This window comes from Lathyrus oleraceus, chromosome 1 (genome assembly GCF_024323335.1).
Source record: "Lathyrus oleraceus cultivar Zhongwan6 chromosome 1, CAAS_Psat_ZW6_1.0, whole genome shotgun sequence".
Lineage (NCBI taxonomy): Eukaryota > Viridiplantae > Streptophyta > Magnoliopsida > Fabales > Fabaceae > Lathyrus > Lathyrus oleraceus.
Genome location: NC_066579.1, coordinates 396,350,284 through 396,365,879, shown reverse-complemented (window position 1 = coordinate 396,365,879; position 15,596 = coordinate 396,350,284).

Sequence of the window (15,596 nt, the reverse complement as noted above, 5' to 3'; positions counted from 1 at the left end):
ATGCATATGAAGAACATCAATCTTTCACCAAAATTAACAAATGAATATCCGTTGGAAAGGTCTCTTAACATAGAACACGAATATGTAACCTAATCAACCTAAATCTAACTGTGCTAACCGGATCGATCGTTTAAAGTTTCGCATTCATACTTTCAAATCAAGATTGCGTAGCCTACGGTTCATCATTCTCAAAACTAAACACATCACTGAATTCTACATGAAACGCACTACACAAAGCACCTATCAATCGAACAAAACAGGAGATTCGAATTTTCGACATACCGGCAATGGCGGTGCTGCAATCGGTGTTCTTCACGCGTTTAAGTCCAAAACAGATGTGAAACAAGCTTCAATGAGTTGAATTCCAGGTTCAGGTTCAATTGATTCCACCTCTAGCGCGCGAAAACTCAACTTGCCATTGATGGAACTCGTATGTGCAGTCGTGATTCAAGGCCTTTTCCACTCCAAATACCACAAACAGTTCTAGAGGATGATGCAAGGAGTTCAAACCAAAAAGAATTTCGAGATTTGGTGTAGAATTGATGGAGAATTTTGGAAATGAAGGTTTTTGTGTTCTTGAGGGTTTGGAGAGAATGAAGAGTTTCTTGATCTGGTTTCTTGGTGAATGATTTTCTCTTATGATTAGCAAGTGTTTTAGAATATATATGGTAGCTTAATCCATCACTAATCATGTTAATTAGCATTTTGGCATAATTAGTGAAATTGCAATTTTGCAAATGGAGGGTAAAATGGTCAATACACAATGACAGCTAGTGCCAGCTGTTTTGACAGCTCAAGCAATCCCCAACTGACATATGTGATGTGTAGAAACTTGTTTCATTCCAATTGGTGGAGTATTTCTCAATTTCACCTTGTGTATGCAAAATATCCAATTTTGACCATTTCATTTTCCAAGCCAAAATCCAATTTACATGCCTTAGCCATGAAATTAATATTCAAACACACTTAAAATGCCATTCCTGAGGTGTTGGAAAAAGTCCCATTCAAAAATTCCAATTATTTTGACATTTGGACAATTTTGCCCCTGGTCCAATTCAGTTGTCCAGTTGAAAAGTGACTTTTTGCCTTGGCCATTTTTGAACAAATCCAATGATGCACCCTCAAAGTACATGTCAAATGGAGTTTGTGCATATAAAGAACTTGCAATTTGGACAAAGTATGTGGTAGTTATGGCCTCCTGATTACGGGTCTTTTCTGAAATTCACTGAGCCATATTTTGCAAACCGTACATTGGATTTTCAAGTTCTTGGACTTTTTGGAAAGGTGAGAGCAAGATCTACAACTTTCATGTTGAACAATTTTTCATTTGAAGCTTTCTTGGACATCTGTTTTTGAGGTCAAAAACTTTCCATTTTTGGAAACTTCAGTTACAAGTCACTTGCTATTTTTGGCAGTTTTTGTCCTGACTTGATTTTCTTCATTCTTAAGCTTTGAGATGTCGTTTAACACTTATTCCAACATGAATGAAGTGTCTTCAACTCATTTCCACCTCCACATCCATCAGATCATGTACAGTTGACCACAGTTGACTTTTCAGCTGATAGATGAATTTGGCAATGCATAGATCAAATTAAGCCCCAATCTTCAACTGAAATGGCTCAAGGGTGAAACCCTAGCCTCAATAATCACAATATAATCACAAAATGAACCCCATAACCATCACAGACCTCATCTCCTGATCCAGCCCTGATTGGCCCAACACAATTGATTAGGGATGACCAGTGGTCAAAACCCTAATCTCCAGGAATCTTCTTCAATCTCCTGATGACATCCAACCATGATGATGATGATGTATCAGTTCAAACAAGATGAATACCAATATCCTTGAGAATCCTGAAACCCTAATTCACGGCCCAATCCTCAGATGGCCCATGATCAATCAGTAAAACCCTGGCTTGCACCTTCTGACTTCCTCATCCTCTGATCAAGACTTGAGAGGATAGCTTGCATAATGTAACCACATGATATGCAATATGAAATGCCTAATGACCTAAAATGAAATGCAAATATGTTAATGCTAGTCCCAAGAGAGGAGGGCAAATTTTGAGGTGTTACAGCTGCCCCTATTCAATCCACTGTGAACCTGTCGATACGAAATAGCCTCGGCTTTCGGATGATCAGGATGAAGAGTGATTGAATACCAAGAACAGACGAACAATTTGCACTCTGATGGGATATAATTAACAACGCCCGTCAGCATCGGCGAAGAAACAAACTCTGAACAACGTCGACCTGGATACCAAAATAAATGGTAACACAGGGATAACCATGGCCTGATCACCACACACACTCGGGATTCTCATTCTTTTTTTGCTTTTCTTGAACCCCGAAAATTTTCTCTTCTTCTACCTGGTCCGAAAACCACTTCGGTCTGAACTCCGAAAAACTGGCCTGAATACCATAAGTGCTTCAACCTGATAGTCGGAAACTTCACTAATCACCACTCTAAGGGCAACACGTCAGAGGGTACACCTTCAACCAGACACTGACTGATGACTGGAAAGAAACTCGACGTTTACTGAACATCGGACGATGATGTTTACTGACACCAAAAAAAAGCTCGACCAGACATTAACCAATGACCGGGAGGAAACTCGATGTTTACAGGCACCGAACAATGATGTTGACATGACATCAAACAATGATGCGGACAGACATCAAACAATGATGCGGACAGACATCAAACAATGATGCGGACAGACATCAAACAATGATGCGGACAGACATCAAACAATGATGCGGACAGACATCAAACAATGATGCAGACAGACATCAAACAATGATGCGGACAGACATCAAACAATGATGCGGACAGACATCAAACAATGATGCGGACAGACATCAAACAATGATGCGGACAGACATCAAACAATGATGCGGACAGACATCAAACAATGATGCGGACAGACATCAAACAATGATGCGGACAGACATCAAACAATGATGCGGACAAACATCAAACAATGATGCGGACAGACATCAAACAATGATGCGGACAGACATCAAACAATGATCGACCAAACACTTACTGATATCTGGGAAGAAACGGTGGTTCCAAACTCACAATGCTGAACTCCTCGGAGCATCGTCTTCGCTGTCAGACAAAACCAAACCTCAAGCGGTAATCACGGCTTGAATCGCGCTGATCGCGTAACGTCTTCTGACTGTATCCCCATCTCTGTCCGACGGGAACATTTCCTCCAATATCGCACTACTGGGGAACATTGCTGATCTGACGTTGTGATGCTAAACTCCACAGAGTAACATCTTCGCTTCTGGGCAAAACCACCTCTCAAACGGTAACCACGGCTTGAGACTAGCTCTATGCTTGCAACAATGATGCATGATCTTTTTCTGCGTAATGCTCCATAATTATGGAAATGCTACGCGATTTATTATTTTTCTATGCAATATGTTATGCTTACTCTACATGATGAATGCATAAAAAATATCCCCCTCAAGGGACTCTTCTGAGAAGCACGAGACACTCTGCTGAGGAACTCGTCACCGCTCCAATTCCACCCTGCTGGGGAATAACACTGCTGTTGGGAAATAGCAACCCTTGCTGAGGAAGAACCTCCTTTGCACCCAATCCGCTCGAGGAAATGCTGGGGATAAGAACCACCAACACTCTGTGGGGATACAGTCTTTTGACTTGCTGGGGATATACATCCTCCTCTGCTTCGGGAACCCTCACAGATACCTGCTGACTTCACTGGGGAAATGCTCACAGATACTCCGCTGGGGGAATAACAATCTATCACCTGCTGGGGACAACCATCCTGACCAGGCTAGGGAAACGAATGCTACTCCGCTGGGGACAACCCATGCAATCCATAGATAGCATCAACTCAGCTGGGGATGCAGAAGTCCATCCGCTACGGGAACTTGTTCAATCCACTGGTAGGATGAACACTGTTGGAGATATATTTCATTGAAAAAGACCCGCTCCACTCGGGGAATAGCAACCTTCTGGCCTGGCTGCTGAGGAAACACCATTGCAAACCTACCAGGGATAACCATCCTGACTCGGCTGGAGAGGTCACAGACCTTGGATTTGCTGGAGATATAGCTCCCTAAACTCTGCTTGGGGACTGAGCTGGGACATGAGAAAAGTAGGTACAGAACACCCGCCGACTCATCGAACCACGGTGTCTACCTCCAATACTCATGTCGGCTTTCCACTTTTGAGAGTTCCCAGACTCGTCTGGACCTTTTCTGCTCCCTCATCTTGTATTCCAAATCGCCCCGCGCTCGACGAGAAACGTACTCCTGGAATTTATACAGAAATTTCAATTTTCCGACTTTGAAGAGTCTTCTTGATTAATTTCAATGGTCGTCGGACGTCTCTCGTCGTCTCTCCACCGTTCCTCCTTCTTCCCTGATCGAACTCTGCGGGGAACTGCATACTTTCAAGTCTTCCGACTTTGAAGAGTCTTCTTGATTACCATCAAGGATCGTCGTACGCCGCAACGTCTTCGTCATTCTTCATTCGTTTATCCCTGAGCGAACTCTCTAGGGATTTATTACAATGCTTCCACATCACAACCTGCAAGTGAGTGAAAATATCTAACAGTTCCTGCAAAACAGATCGTCAGATAAAACCATGCCCCAGGCGTGTCAAGATTTCAACACTTGGGTCACTCAACCTTCCAAATAAGATTTCAAGCTCTCAATCTTATAAACATGCATCGGAAGGAACCTGTATGTGTTAAAATGCAAAGATTCTTTATCAAAAATTTCTGGATGTTTTTGCAATCAAAGCAGTTATGAAGAACAAAAACAAAATTATTTGACTGAATATGCATTTTATTGATTGGAAAAGTGTGTGGCTCAAATGAGCAATACAAAAGGAAGCAATTCCTGAAAAGAGGTAATTGCGCTCAAAAGGAAAAATCTATCCTAGTGGCAATGTGAAACCCGTAATCTCATCGAGTTCCAACTCGGTTACACCCCATATGTCCTCAGACTCTCCGTGCTTTCTGCCTTCTGAACAAGACATTTCTGATTGATCCCTACCGGGTATTATCCATGATGCTTTAACCAAAGCGTAAACGATCATGCTAGACGCAGTTGTTCGTTTCAATCCCTCTTTTGCCTGGACCGCCCTTTCGGGTTTTCAGTCCACCGGGATACCCATTTTTGCCCAAGTCGCCTTTTCAGGTTTTCGACTTGCCGGGTGTACATTTTTTCCATTTTATCCCTAATTTTTGCCCGAACCTTTCTTTTTGTTTTTGGTTCGCCGGGATGCCCATTTTTGCCTGGACTATTTTATTCTTTTCGTCCAGCGGGTCCTTTTACACGAAGTATTTTTTTAACTGCGTCCGCATTCACAGGGGATGGAAAATCCTCGCCATCCATGGTCGTTAACAACAAGGCTCCGCCAGAGAAAACCTTCTTGACCACGAATGGACCTTCATAATTCGGTGTCCATTTGCCCCTTCGATCGTTTTGAGGAGGAAGGATCCTTTTCAGCACCATATCACCTACGTGATATACCCGAGGTCGCACCTTCTTGTCAAAAGCACGCTTCATCCGTTGCCGGTATAGCTGCCCATGACAGAGGGCTGCTAGCCTCTTTTCTTCAATCAAGCTCTCCGATTGAGAAAGGCGCGTGCCCCAGCAGGCGTATGTACCGAAGTTCAATGCCCAGGATACAAGCTTCATACTCCATCACACCATCGGTGCACTCAAATGTCATTCGGGCAACAAAAGCTTATTTACCTTAACCTCCCCATCAGACATCAGAATCCGTTCGGATTCAGGGTCAGGCCCCTCCTCCGGGATCGGTCACTCTCAATCTTTCGATTAGAGTACCTCGAGATGTCCTCATCAGGGAACTCAAACTTCATCGGTTGATAATCCTCAACGGGTTGCGGAGTGATGTAGTCAGACAATACACCCCTTGATTGCTTTCTGAGCGGATCACAAATCAGTCAACATTCTTTTGCTCTCCCGCAACCCGTCCGGTTGATGCTGGCTCTTTCGGAAATCTACCTGATCAGATCCATCTCGAAATCCACAAAGTGGTATGAATCAGCATATACTGTCTCAGTCGGCGAGCAGCCTATGCCAAAGTACATCAAGTTTTCTCGAACAGTGAATGTATTGTTTCACAGTCGGTAAACTTTTTGCTAAGGTAAATTGCATGCTCTTTTCGACAAGACGCGTCATGCTGACCCAATACACCTCGTAGACCCCTCGAAGGCCGTTAAGTACCGATTTGATGGTTGTTCCTTCCATAGGAGGTATCAGAATCAGAGGTTCCTGCTCCTTAATTTTTTATTTTTTCCATGCCCCTTGGCAATCATTATTTCACCTGACCGTTTGATCTCTTTTTTTTTCAACATCTTGAATATGGGTTCACACGTGGCTGTTAGATGAGATGTGAACCATGACAGGTAGTTCAATCTTTCTAAGAAACCACGAACCTCTCTTTTATGTTCTCGGTTCAGGCATTCTTTTTTTTATTTTTTTATTTTTTATTTTTATTTTTTATTTTTTTTTGCAGGATGAACCTCGATTCCTCCCTTACAATGAACCCCAACATCTTACCGGATCGCACTCTGATAGTGCACTTATCTGAATTCAACCTCAGTTTGAATTATCTCCACTGGTCAAACGACTTGGCCAGATCTGCCAGATGCCCCTCTTCCGTTTGGGACTTTGCTATCATGTCATAGCATAGCATTCTATTTCATGATGAACCATCTCATGAAACAAAGTCACCATGGCTCTCTGATACAGGCACTGGCGTTCTACTTCTCTAGAGGACAGTCTTCTCTCCATGGTAGCTTGTGCACAACGACACCGGTATCCAACCCTGGCATATCCTGACATGACCAGGTGAAGGCATCCACATGCTCTTTCAACAGGGCTACCATTCTGCTTTCGACTTGCCTCTGAAGCGGCTCCAATTTTCACTTCCTTTCTGACCTTGGCGGTGCTTGGAATAACAACCTCAACTCGCTCCTCAAGCGGCTGAATCACCTTCTCCTTTTGTTTCAACAACCTGGCTAATTCCAGTAGATCACAATCTTCTTCGCCCTCTTCTTCAGCCTGATTGCTCGGATTGTCGAAGTCATATGAGGGGTAACCAAATTGTTATCAACGAGATCCGGAAACTTGTTTTTGAAGTCGGAACGAGACAAAACAAAAAGATAAAAAATGAAAATAAACATTGCCATTTTTATTTGTTTTTAAACTGCAAAATAAATGAAAAACAGGGAACACCGTTTTTTGACTGAAAAACATCCATTTATTAATGATGCAGAAAATGCAAATTTAAACATGAGGTGGCCCTTACAATGGACCATTACGTGTCGGGCAACACGTATGGCTTTCATGCAAATAAAACTGAAAACAAGAAATAATACTCTTCCAGACGAGTAACAGTGTTGATCTTTTAGGCCTTCCAGCTCCCTGGCACGCACGATTTTATCCACTGATCAATTCCCCAGTCACTGTTAGTTTCTTTACCCACTGCCCGGGTGTAATCTGAATCTTCAGTAATTGCATTCCCCATCACCTGACCATGCGCCGGTATGGGATTAGCATTAACATCTGTCAATAGTGAAAAATGGAGGGCCTTGGACTCCAGCAGGTCTTGAACAGTATGCTTAAAGGCTCTACAACCCTCAATGTCATGCCCCTGCGTACCAGAATGAAATTCACACCTGGCGTTCTCATTATAGTTTGGTGGCCACTGATCTGCTCTCAATGGAGCTAACGTCCTTGGCTGAACCATCCCCAGATCCATCAACTTTTTAAACAGAGCAGCATATGGCATGGGTGGCTTGTCAAAATGACGATCAACCCCCTTTCCTTTCACTTGACTCCCAGCTCCCTGTATCTTCTGGGGATTAGTCTGAGGTTGCTGTCGGACTGCCCGATTACCAGCAGGGATGGTTACAGCAGCAGTGTGCTGGTAGTAACGACCACTACCGTGTCCTCTCTGGGCGTACACAGCACTCGATCCACCCTCATCCTTGCACTGGTCGTTACCAAAGGATTTCTTCGGTCCAGACAACGAAGCGTTTCCTGGCATGTTCCCCATCTTCAGCCAGTCTTCAATCCTCCCCACCTTTTCGGCAATTACTTTCTGCCCCAAGGCGAACTCTTGCATGACATTGATCAGCTCTCCCATCTTCTCTTTCAGCTCGAGAATGTCGGCGTTGGACGGATTCATCATTCCGGTGTCAATCAAACAGGTTAGAAACTGACACCTGCAAAACAGAAAACAAGTTATTATGCATGAATGCAACGTCTATCCATATGAGGAAAATTCTGTCCTGCGATCCTGGTTTCATCGAGACAGATAACATTTTGACATCCGTATTCTGAAATTCAAGATGTCTCTCAACCAGATTCTCAATCCATAATACTCCCCATATGGCTAGACGTGAGTTTGAGTGCAGATGAATGCAAAATGAGAATGATGCTGATGAATGAATGCAATGCAATGGGCCATCCTCCAAGTCATCTGATCATCTGTTGCTCTGAACTACAGCTCGGATCCCTGAACCGATCACAACCATCTGAGGAATCTGTAACAGCAAATCCAACTCAAGGGTTCCGAAATAAACGGAAGACAGATACATCATCATCATCACTGTTCTCTGAGCAGACACACCACAATCATCTGAATCGGCCCGGGGAATCCTGAAATAAACGGATCCCCACTGATAAATATCTCGGCCCGGGGAATCCTGAAATAAACGGATCCCCACTGATAAATCACGGACAGCACTCCGGCGTCACGGCAATAAATGACCATAAATCCGACTTATAATTATGTCTCTGAATCACAGATCAAAAGTCACCATCTGAAGGCTATCTGAACAAACATCTGACAGAACAACCCTCCCCTCACAGGTAAGTTCTAATCAAGTCATCCTAAGGCGGATAATGGTCTCGACAATCGGGCGGAGATACTCAATGGGTTTGCCCTTTCGGGTGTGCCATTGTAGCTCCCTTAAAATCGTCTAAACCAAAGATCCGGGAATGATCGGTCACCAGAGTCAACAACTCAAATGGAGTGACTCAAACAAAGCGGAATATCCACAGAGATGAGCACTATCAAGTGAGCCTCGTCCGGCTTGTGGCACATCACGCCGCCAGGCACATGTTGACTTAACATGAAAGAGGCAACGTGAGACCACACTAGTCCTAGGTGTATACTCGGGCCTGGGTTTTAGCCCCACTCAGAACACCCACCCCACACAACAGAACCACCTGCAGAGGACAGCAACAACATGATAGTATGATGCATGCAAACATTTAATGCAAATATATACACACTGGTTAGAATAATAAATGCAATAAATAACACAAACAAGCAACCTAAACTAATCCTAGAACGCTAGGAAGGACTCGCTTAGGGACGATGGACCAGCATAGGTCTACATCGCATTTCCCCAGCAGAGTCGCCAGTTGTCGCATCCTGCGAAAAATCAACCGGCGAGCCTAAAAAATAAAACACACAGAGCCGCCACTAAACGTTATTTATCCCAAGATAGGGAAAGGAAACGCTCAGAGAAACCTGGAAAGACATGGTCTCGCGACCAGAGAGAAAAGGTTCGGGAGTCGGTTACGCGAGGGGAAGGTATTAGCACCCCTCACGTCCGTCGTACTCGACGGGATCCACGTCCTAGAAAGATAAGGTTGCTATAAACATACATCACACACACACACAGGGAACGCAGGTGGGGTTAAGAAGAAAGGGCTCGATAAGGTATCGCACCTTATGCCTACATATCTTGTCTGGAACAAGAATCAGAGCCGCTGTAGTTCGGCTTAGGCACGCCAAACAACACAAAACATATAAACAAGCAAGAGTGGCAAACATGGAGCCCGACAACCACTCACTGGGCTTACGTCGGCATCCGAGCCAAAACATACAGTCAGATAACAATTAAACGCACGCAAAAAAGAAAAAGGTTGCCCGGAGTGGTCTCGCACGACCACCTGCCTACATACCTCGTCTGGAACGAGGATCAGGGCGATGTAGTTCCCCTGAAAGGGACTAAATTGTTAACCAGAAACCGGGGAAAAATACACAACTAGGGAGCTGAGACTCGAGCCTAATGTTGTCATGCATCGTTAACCCTAAGTTCGGTTTTCTATCCTACTTGCATAAGCAAACTAACCTAACCAGGAAAGAAGCTAGCACACAAGCATACAATCATACATCATCAAATGAGAACAGGCATCTCAAACAAACATGTCAATCAAATAATCACAAAACACCCACTATAACCAAACAAGAGGCTCAATCAATGGGGTTTGACCGCCGAAGCGAGTCGTCTGTACAGGCTGGTTTTGCTCTTAACCTTGCCATTACGAGGCTAAGGTGAAGCAGATGAAAGGATGAAGTGAGGATCAGACCTCACAGCTCTTATCCCTAACCAGGGAGAGCTGACAAATGAGCATGGGTCCAGAATAGGGGAACCCTTCTATACTCGATGACTCTGACACAACAGATCTTGGGCTTTTGATCTCAATGCTACAACCATGTAATGGGAGCAAGGAGAAGACTCACTGAATAGTGGGGGACAGGTTGCTTGTCCCTACCTTCCACCAATTGCCTTACTTGAAGGACTTTCACCTGCTTGGGCTTAAAAATAAACAAACACAATCATCGCCTCTTAAGGAGGACTTCAGACATTTATTTGCCCGGCCCGGTAACAGCCGGGTCTCCAGACTACATGAAGTCAAGGAGACCTACCTCAATGCAAGTTGCTTAAGCAACGCAAAGCAAAAGTTCACAAGGAACTGAGCAACTAAAGTACCTGGAAACAATCAAACACAGTTAGTACTCAATCAGACAAACTGTAAACAATAAACAGTTAACCAGCTTAAACAAACTATGCACAACACAAGGCAAGCTCAAGGCCTAAGCCCAAGCTTCAACACCTACAAAACAATGCTATGTTAGTGTACAAACATCAACAACATCAATCAAAATTGATTTGGACCATTATCCATGTGCATTGCTTTTTAATCCTGAAAAATCAAGCAAACATTAGCAACTAGACCACTAGGCTAAGCCTAGGGTCCAAAGCAAGAAAAAATCCTTAAACAGCAAGGCATTCACCAACCAATCTCAAATTAACATCAAACAAGAGCAAACATCCTTGGTCTCATGTTTATATCATTCATCATGTTCAATTCATGCACAAAACAAGGCACATTGGTTCAAATGAAGCACCAAGCATACAAACAGAAGTATTGCATTCAAATCCATACCAAAACACATCCAAAAATTCTCAAATTAAATACACCTAAACAGGGGGTCTTCAAGGTCTACCATGTCAAATTTGAGCTCATTTGGGCAAATGGAACCATGTCAATGAAAATCAACAAAAACAGACACAATTTCATGCTTCAATTCACAACATCAATGCATACATCCACTTCAAAAATTCATATCTCATTGAAAACAAAAAAGAAATGGATGAGACCAAAACAGGGATGTCACATCATGTGTCTATTACAAGCATATCAAATTTCATGATTATACAATACAATATGAGCATTTCCCAACCAATCTACCAACCTATGTCAAACAAGCTTGCACAATTGGTCAACAGAAATGAAAAATCACAATCAAATTGAAAATGCAATGTAAAATTCCACAAAAATTCACAAAGCATCTTAACATGTTAACTAACCATCATGAAAAATTTCACTTTATTTCAATAAGTATAGGTTATCCAATTAAATTCAACAAGTTGACATCAAGAGGTGTGACACAAATTGTCACACCTAAGTTCCAGAATTTGCTGCTCTCTGACCAGGTATCAAAAATTCATGAAATTTACATATAAATAATCCTCAATGAGTCAAGAACCACCACAAAAATTTTCAGCCATTTATTTTATGATATGAGTATTTCATGATCAAATTGCCAAAATGTATCAAAATGTGACATACATTAGAAAAGCCTATGCCAAATAAAATATTTGCCAAGCACAACTTTTACCAATAGGTCAAAAAAATCCTATACAAGAAGACAAAGTCAACACAATTTTTTTTTGCATTTTTGTGATTTTTCTACAATTTTCTATGATTTTTCTAAGGTGTTAGATATTTTTTTATGATTTTTAGAATTAATATTGAATTTAATTAATTAAATTAGAGTGGCATTCTCGTAATTTTTAGGGCGGGGCGGTAAACAGAGTTTTTAAAATTTCAAATGAAAAAATGGATCGAACAGCCTTTTGCGCACAGAAATCTCATCTTCCTCGTCGTGTTTCCAGAAAAGCTATGCATATGAAGAACATCAATCTTTCACCAAAATTAACAAATGAATATCCGTTGGAAAGGTCTCTTAACATAGAACACGAATATGTAACCTAATCAACCTAAATCTAACTGTGCTAACCGGATCGATCGTTTAAAGTTTCGCATTCATACTTTCAAATCAAGATTGCGTAGCCTACGGTTCATCATTCTCAAAACTAAACACATCACTGAATTCTACATGAAACGCACTACACAAAGCACCTATCAATCGAACAAAACAGGAGATTCGAATTTTCGACATACCGGCAATGGCGGTGCTGCAATCGGTGTTCTTCACGCGTTTAAGTCCAAAACAGATGTGAAACAAGCTTCAATGAGTTGAATTCCAGGTTCAGGTTCAATTGATTCCACCTCTAGCGCGCGAAAACTCAACTTGCCATTGATGGAACTCGTATGTGCAGTCGTGATTCAAGGCCTTTTCCACTCCAAATACCACAAACAGTTCTAGAGGATGATGCAAGGAGTTCAAACCAAAAAGAATTTCGAGATTTGGTGTAGAATTGATGGAGAATTTTGGAAATGAAGGTTTTTGTGTTCTTGAGGGTTTGGAGAGAATGAAGAGTTTCTTGATCTGGTTTCTTGGTGAATGATTTTCTCTTATGATTAGCAAGTGTTTTAGAATATATATGGTAGCTTAATCCATCACTAATCATGTTAATTAGCATTTTGGCATAATTAGTGAAATTGCAATTTTGCAAATGGAGGGTAAAATGGTCAATACACAATGACAGCTAGTGCCAGCTGTTTTGACAGCTCAAGCAATCCCCAACTGACATATGTGATGTGTAGAAACTTGTTTCATTCCAATTGGTGGAGTATTTCTCTATTTCACCTTGTGTATGCAAAATATCCAATTTTGACCATTTCATTTTCCAAGCCAAAATCCAATTTACATGCCTTAGCCATGAAATTAATATTCAAACACACTTAAAATGCCATTCCTGAGGTGTTGGAAAAAGTCCCATTCAAAAATTCCAATTATTTTGACATTTGGACAATTTTGCCCCTGGTCCAATTCAGTTGTCCAGTTGAAAAGTGACTTTTTGCCTTGGCCATTTTTGAACAAATCCAATGATGCACCCTCAAAGTACATGTCAAATGGAGTTTGTTCATATAAAGAACTTGCAATTTGGACAAAGTATGTGGTAGTTATGGCCTCCTGATTACGGGTCTTTTCTGAAATTCACTGAGCCATATTTTGCAAACCGTACATTGGATTTTCAAGTTCTTGGACTTTTTGGAAAGGTGAGAGCAAGATCTACAACTTTCATGTTGAACAATTTTTCATTTGAAGCTTTCTTGGACATCTGTTTTTGAGGTCAAAAACTTTCCATTTTTGGAAACTTCAGTTACAAGTCACTTGCTATTTTTGGCAGTTTTTGTCCTGACTTGATTTTCTTCATTCTTAAGCTTTGAGATGTCGTTTAACACTTATTCCAACATGAATGAAGTGTCTTCAACTCATTTCCACCTCCACATCCATCAGATCATGTACAGTTGACCACAGTTGACTTTTCAGCTGATAGATGAATTTGGCAATGCATAGATCAAATTAAGCCCCAATCTTCAACTGAAATGGCTCAAGGGTGAAACCCTAGCCTCAATAATCACAATATAATCACAAAATGAACCCCATAACCATCACAGACCTCATCTCCTGATCCAGCCCTGATTGGCCCAACACAATTGATTAGGGATGACCAGTGGTCAAAACCCTAATCTCCAGGAATCTTCTTCAATCTCCTGATGACATCCAACCATGATGATGATGATGTATCAGTTCAAACAAGATGAATACCAATATCCTTGAGAATCCTGAAACCCTAATTCACGGCCCAATCCTCAGATGGCCCATGATCAATCAGTAAAACCCTGGCTTGCACCTTCTGACTTCCTCATCCTCTGATCAAGACTTGAGAGGATAGCTTGCATAATGTAACCACATGATATGCAATATGAAATGCCTAATGACCTAAAATGAAATGCAAATATGTTAATGCTAGTCCCAAGAGAGGAGGGCAAATTTTGAGGTGTTACACACAACACTTATTTCAAGTTTTTAAAAGTATGTGTGAAAAGGTAGGACACAATGGGACGAATGGATAATGGTGGAATGTAAAACTTCTTAGAAGGGTCCACCTCTTGAAATCATATATAAGATGATTCAAGTGTGTCCTTAGGAATGGGCTACAAATGAGCAATGAATATGGTAACAGATGAAAGTAAATAAAAGCGGATACTGGATGCCACTCAATGGTCTTATACCTGTCTCCTAAAACAAGTAAGGATATCAGAAGCCACTCTATGGACTTACACTAATCTCCATCAGAATAAAACAAAAACAAAACAGGGAAGTCAACTGCCAATCTATCTGGACTTATGTTAACCTCCACAGTATGATCCTAGGAAAACCAATGCCACATCACAGGGACTTACAATGGTATCCTCACATACACGAATAAATGCACTAGGCAATGGGTATGAGTGACCAAGGAGGTCTTACACTCTACCCCTTCCATGTCATGGGAACAGATGCCAACTCACAGGGACTTATAACTGGTTCCTCAATGGGTAATCAAACAAACCACATAGGTATGAAATAATGGACATGCTACAAGGAGCATTGAATGATAGTAAATGCACTAAGGCAAGCAAGCAATCATGTGCAAATGAGTAATAAATCACAAATAATCAGATAGCACACTCTATAGCCAAACAAGGAGGCTCAATCAAAAGGGTTTGACTATGAAAGTCCACTGTAATAGGTAAGTGTCGCTCTTAACCTGGCCATTGAGGGGCTCAGGTGAAGCAGATGAAAGGATATGAGGGGTGTGCCTCATTGCTTCTATCTCAGGTCCGAGAGAGCATGTAAATATAAGAATGTGGGGGAGTTCAGAAAGATGGAACTCTTTCCCCGGTTAGACTCGATAGATCTTGGGTTTGGATCTCAATGCTACAACCATGTAATGGGAGCAAGGAGAAGACTCACAGAATAGTGGGGGATAGATTGCTTATCCCTACCTTCCACCAATTGCCTCAAATGAGGACTTTTCCTGCTTAGGACAAATATAAACATACACAAGCATTGCCTCTTAAGGAGGACTTCAGACAGTTTGCCCGGCCAAATAACGGGCCGGGTCTCCAGACTACATGAAGAAGAAGGTGCAATACCTCAATGCTAATTGCTTATAAGCAAAGCAATGCAAGTTCTTAAGAGAACTGAGCAACTAAGGGTACCTGGAAAAATCAAACAGAATCAGCATCCCAAC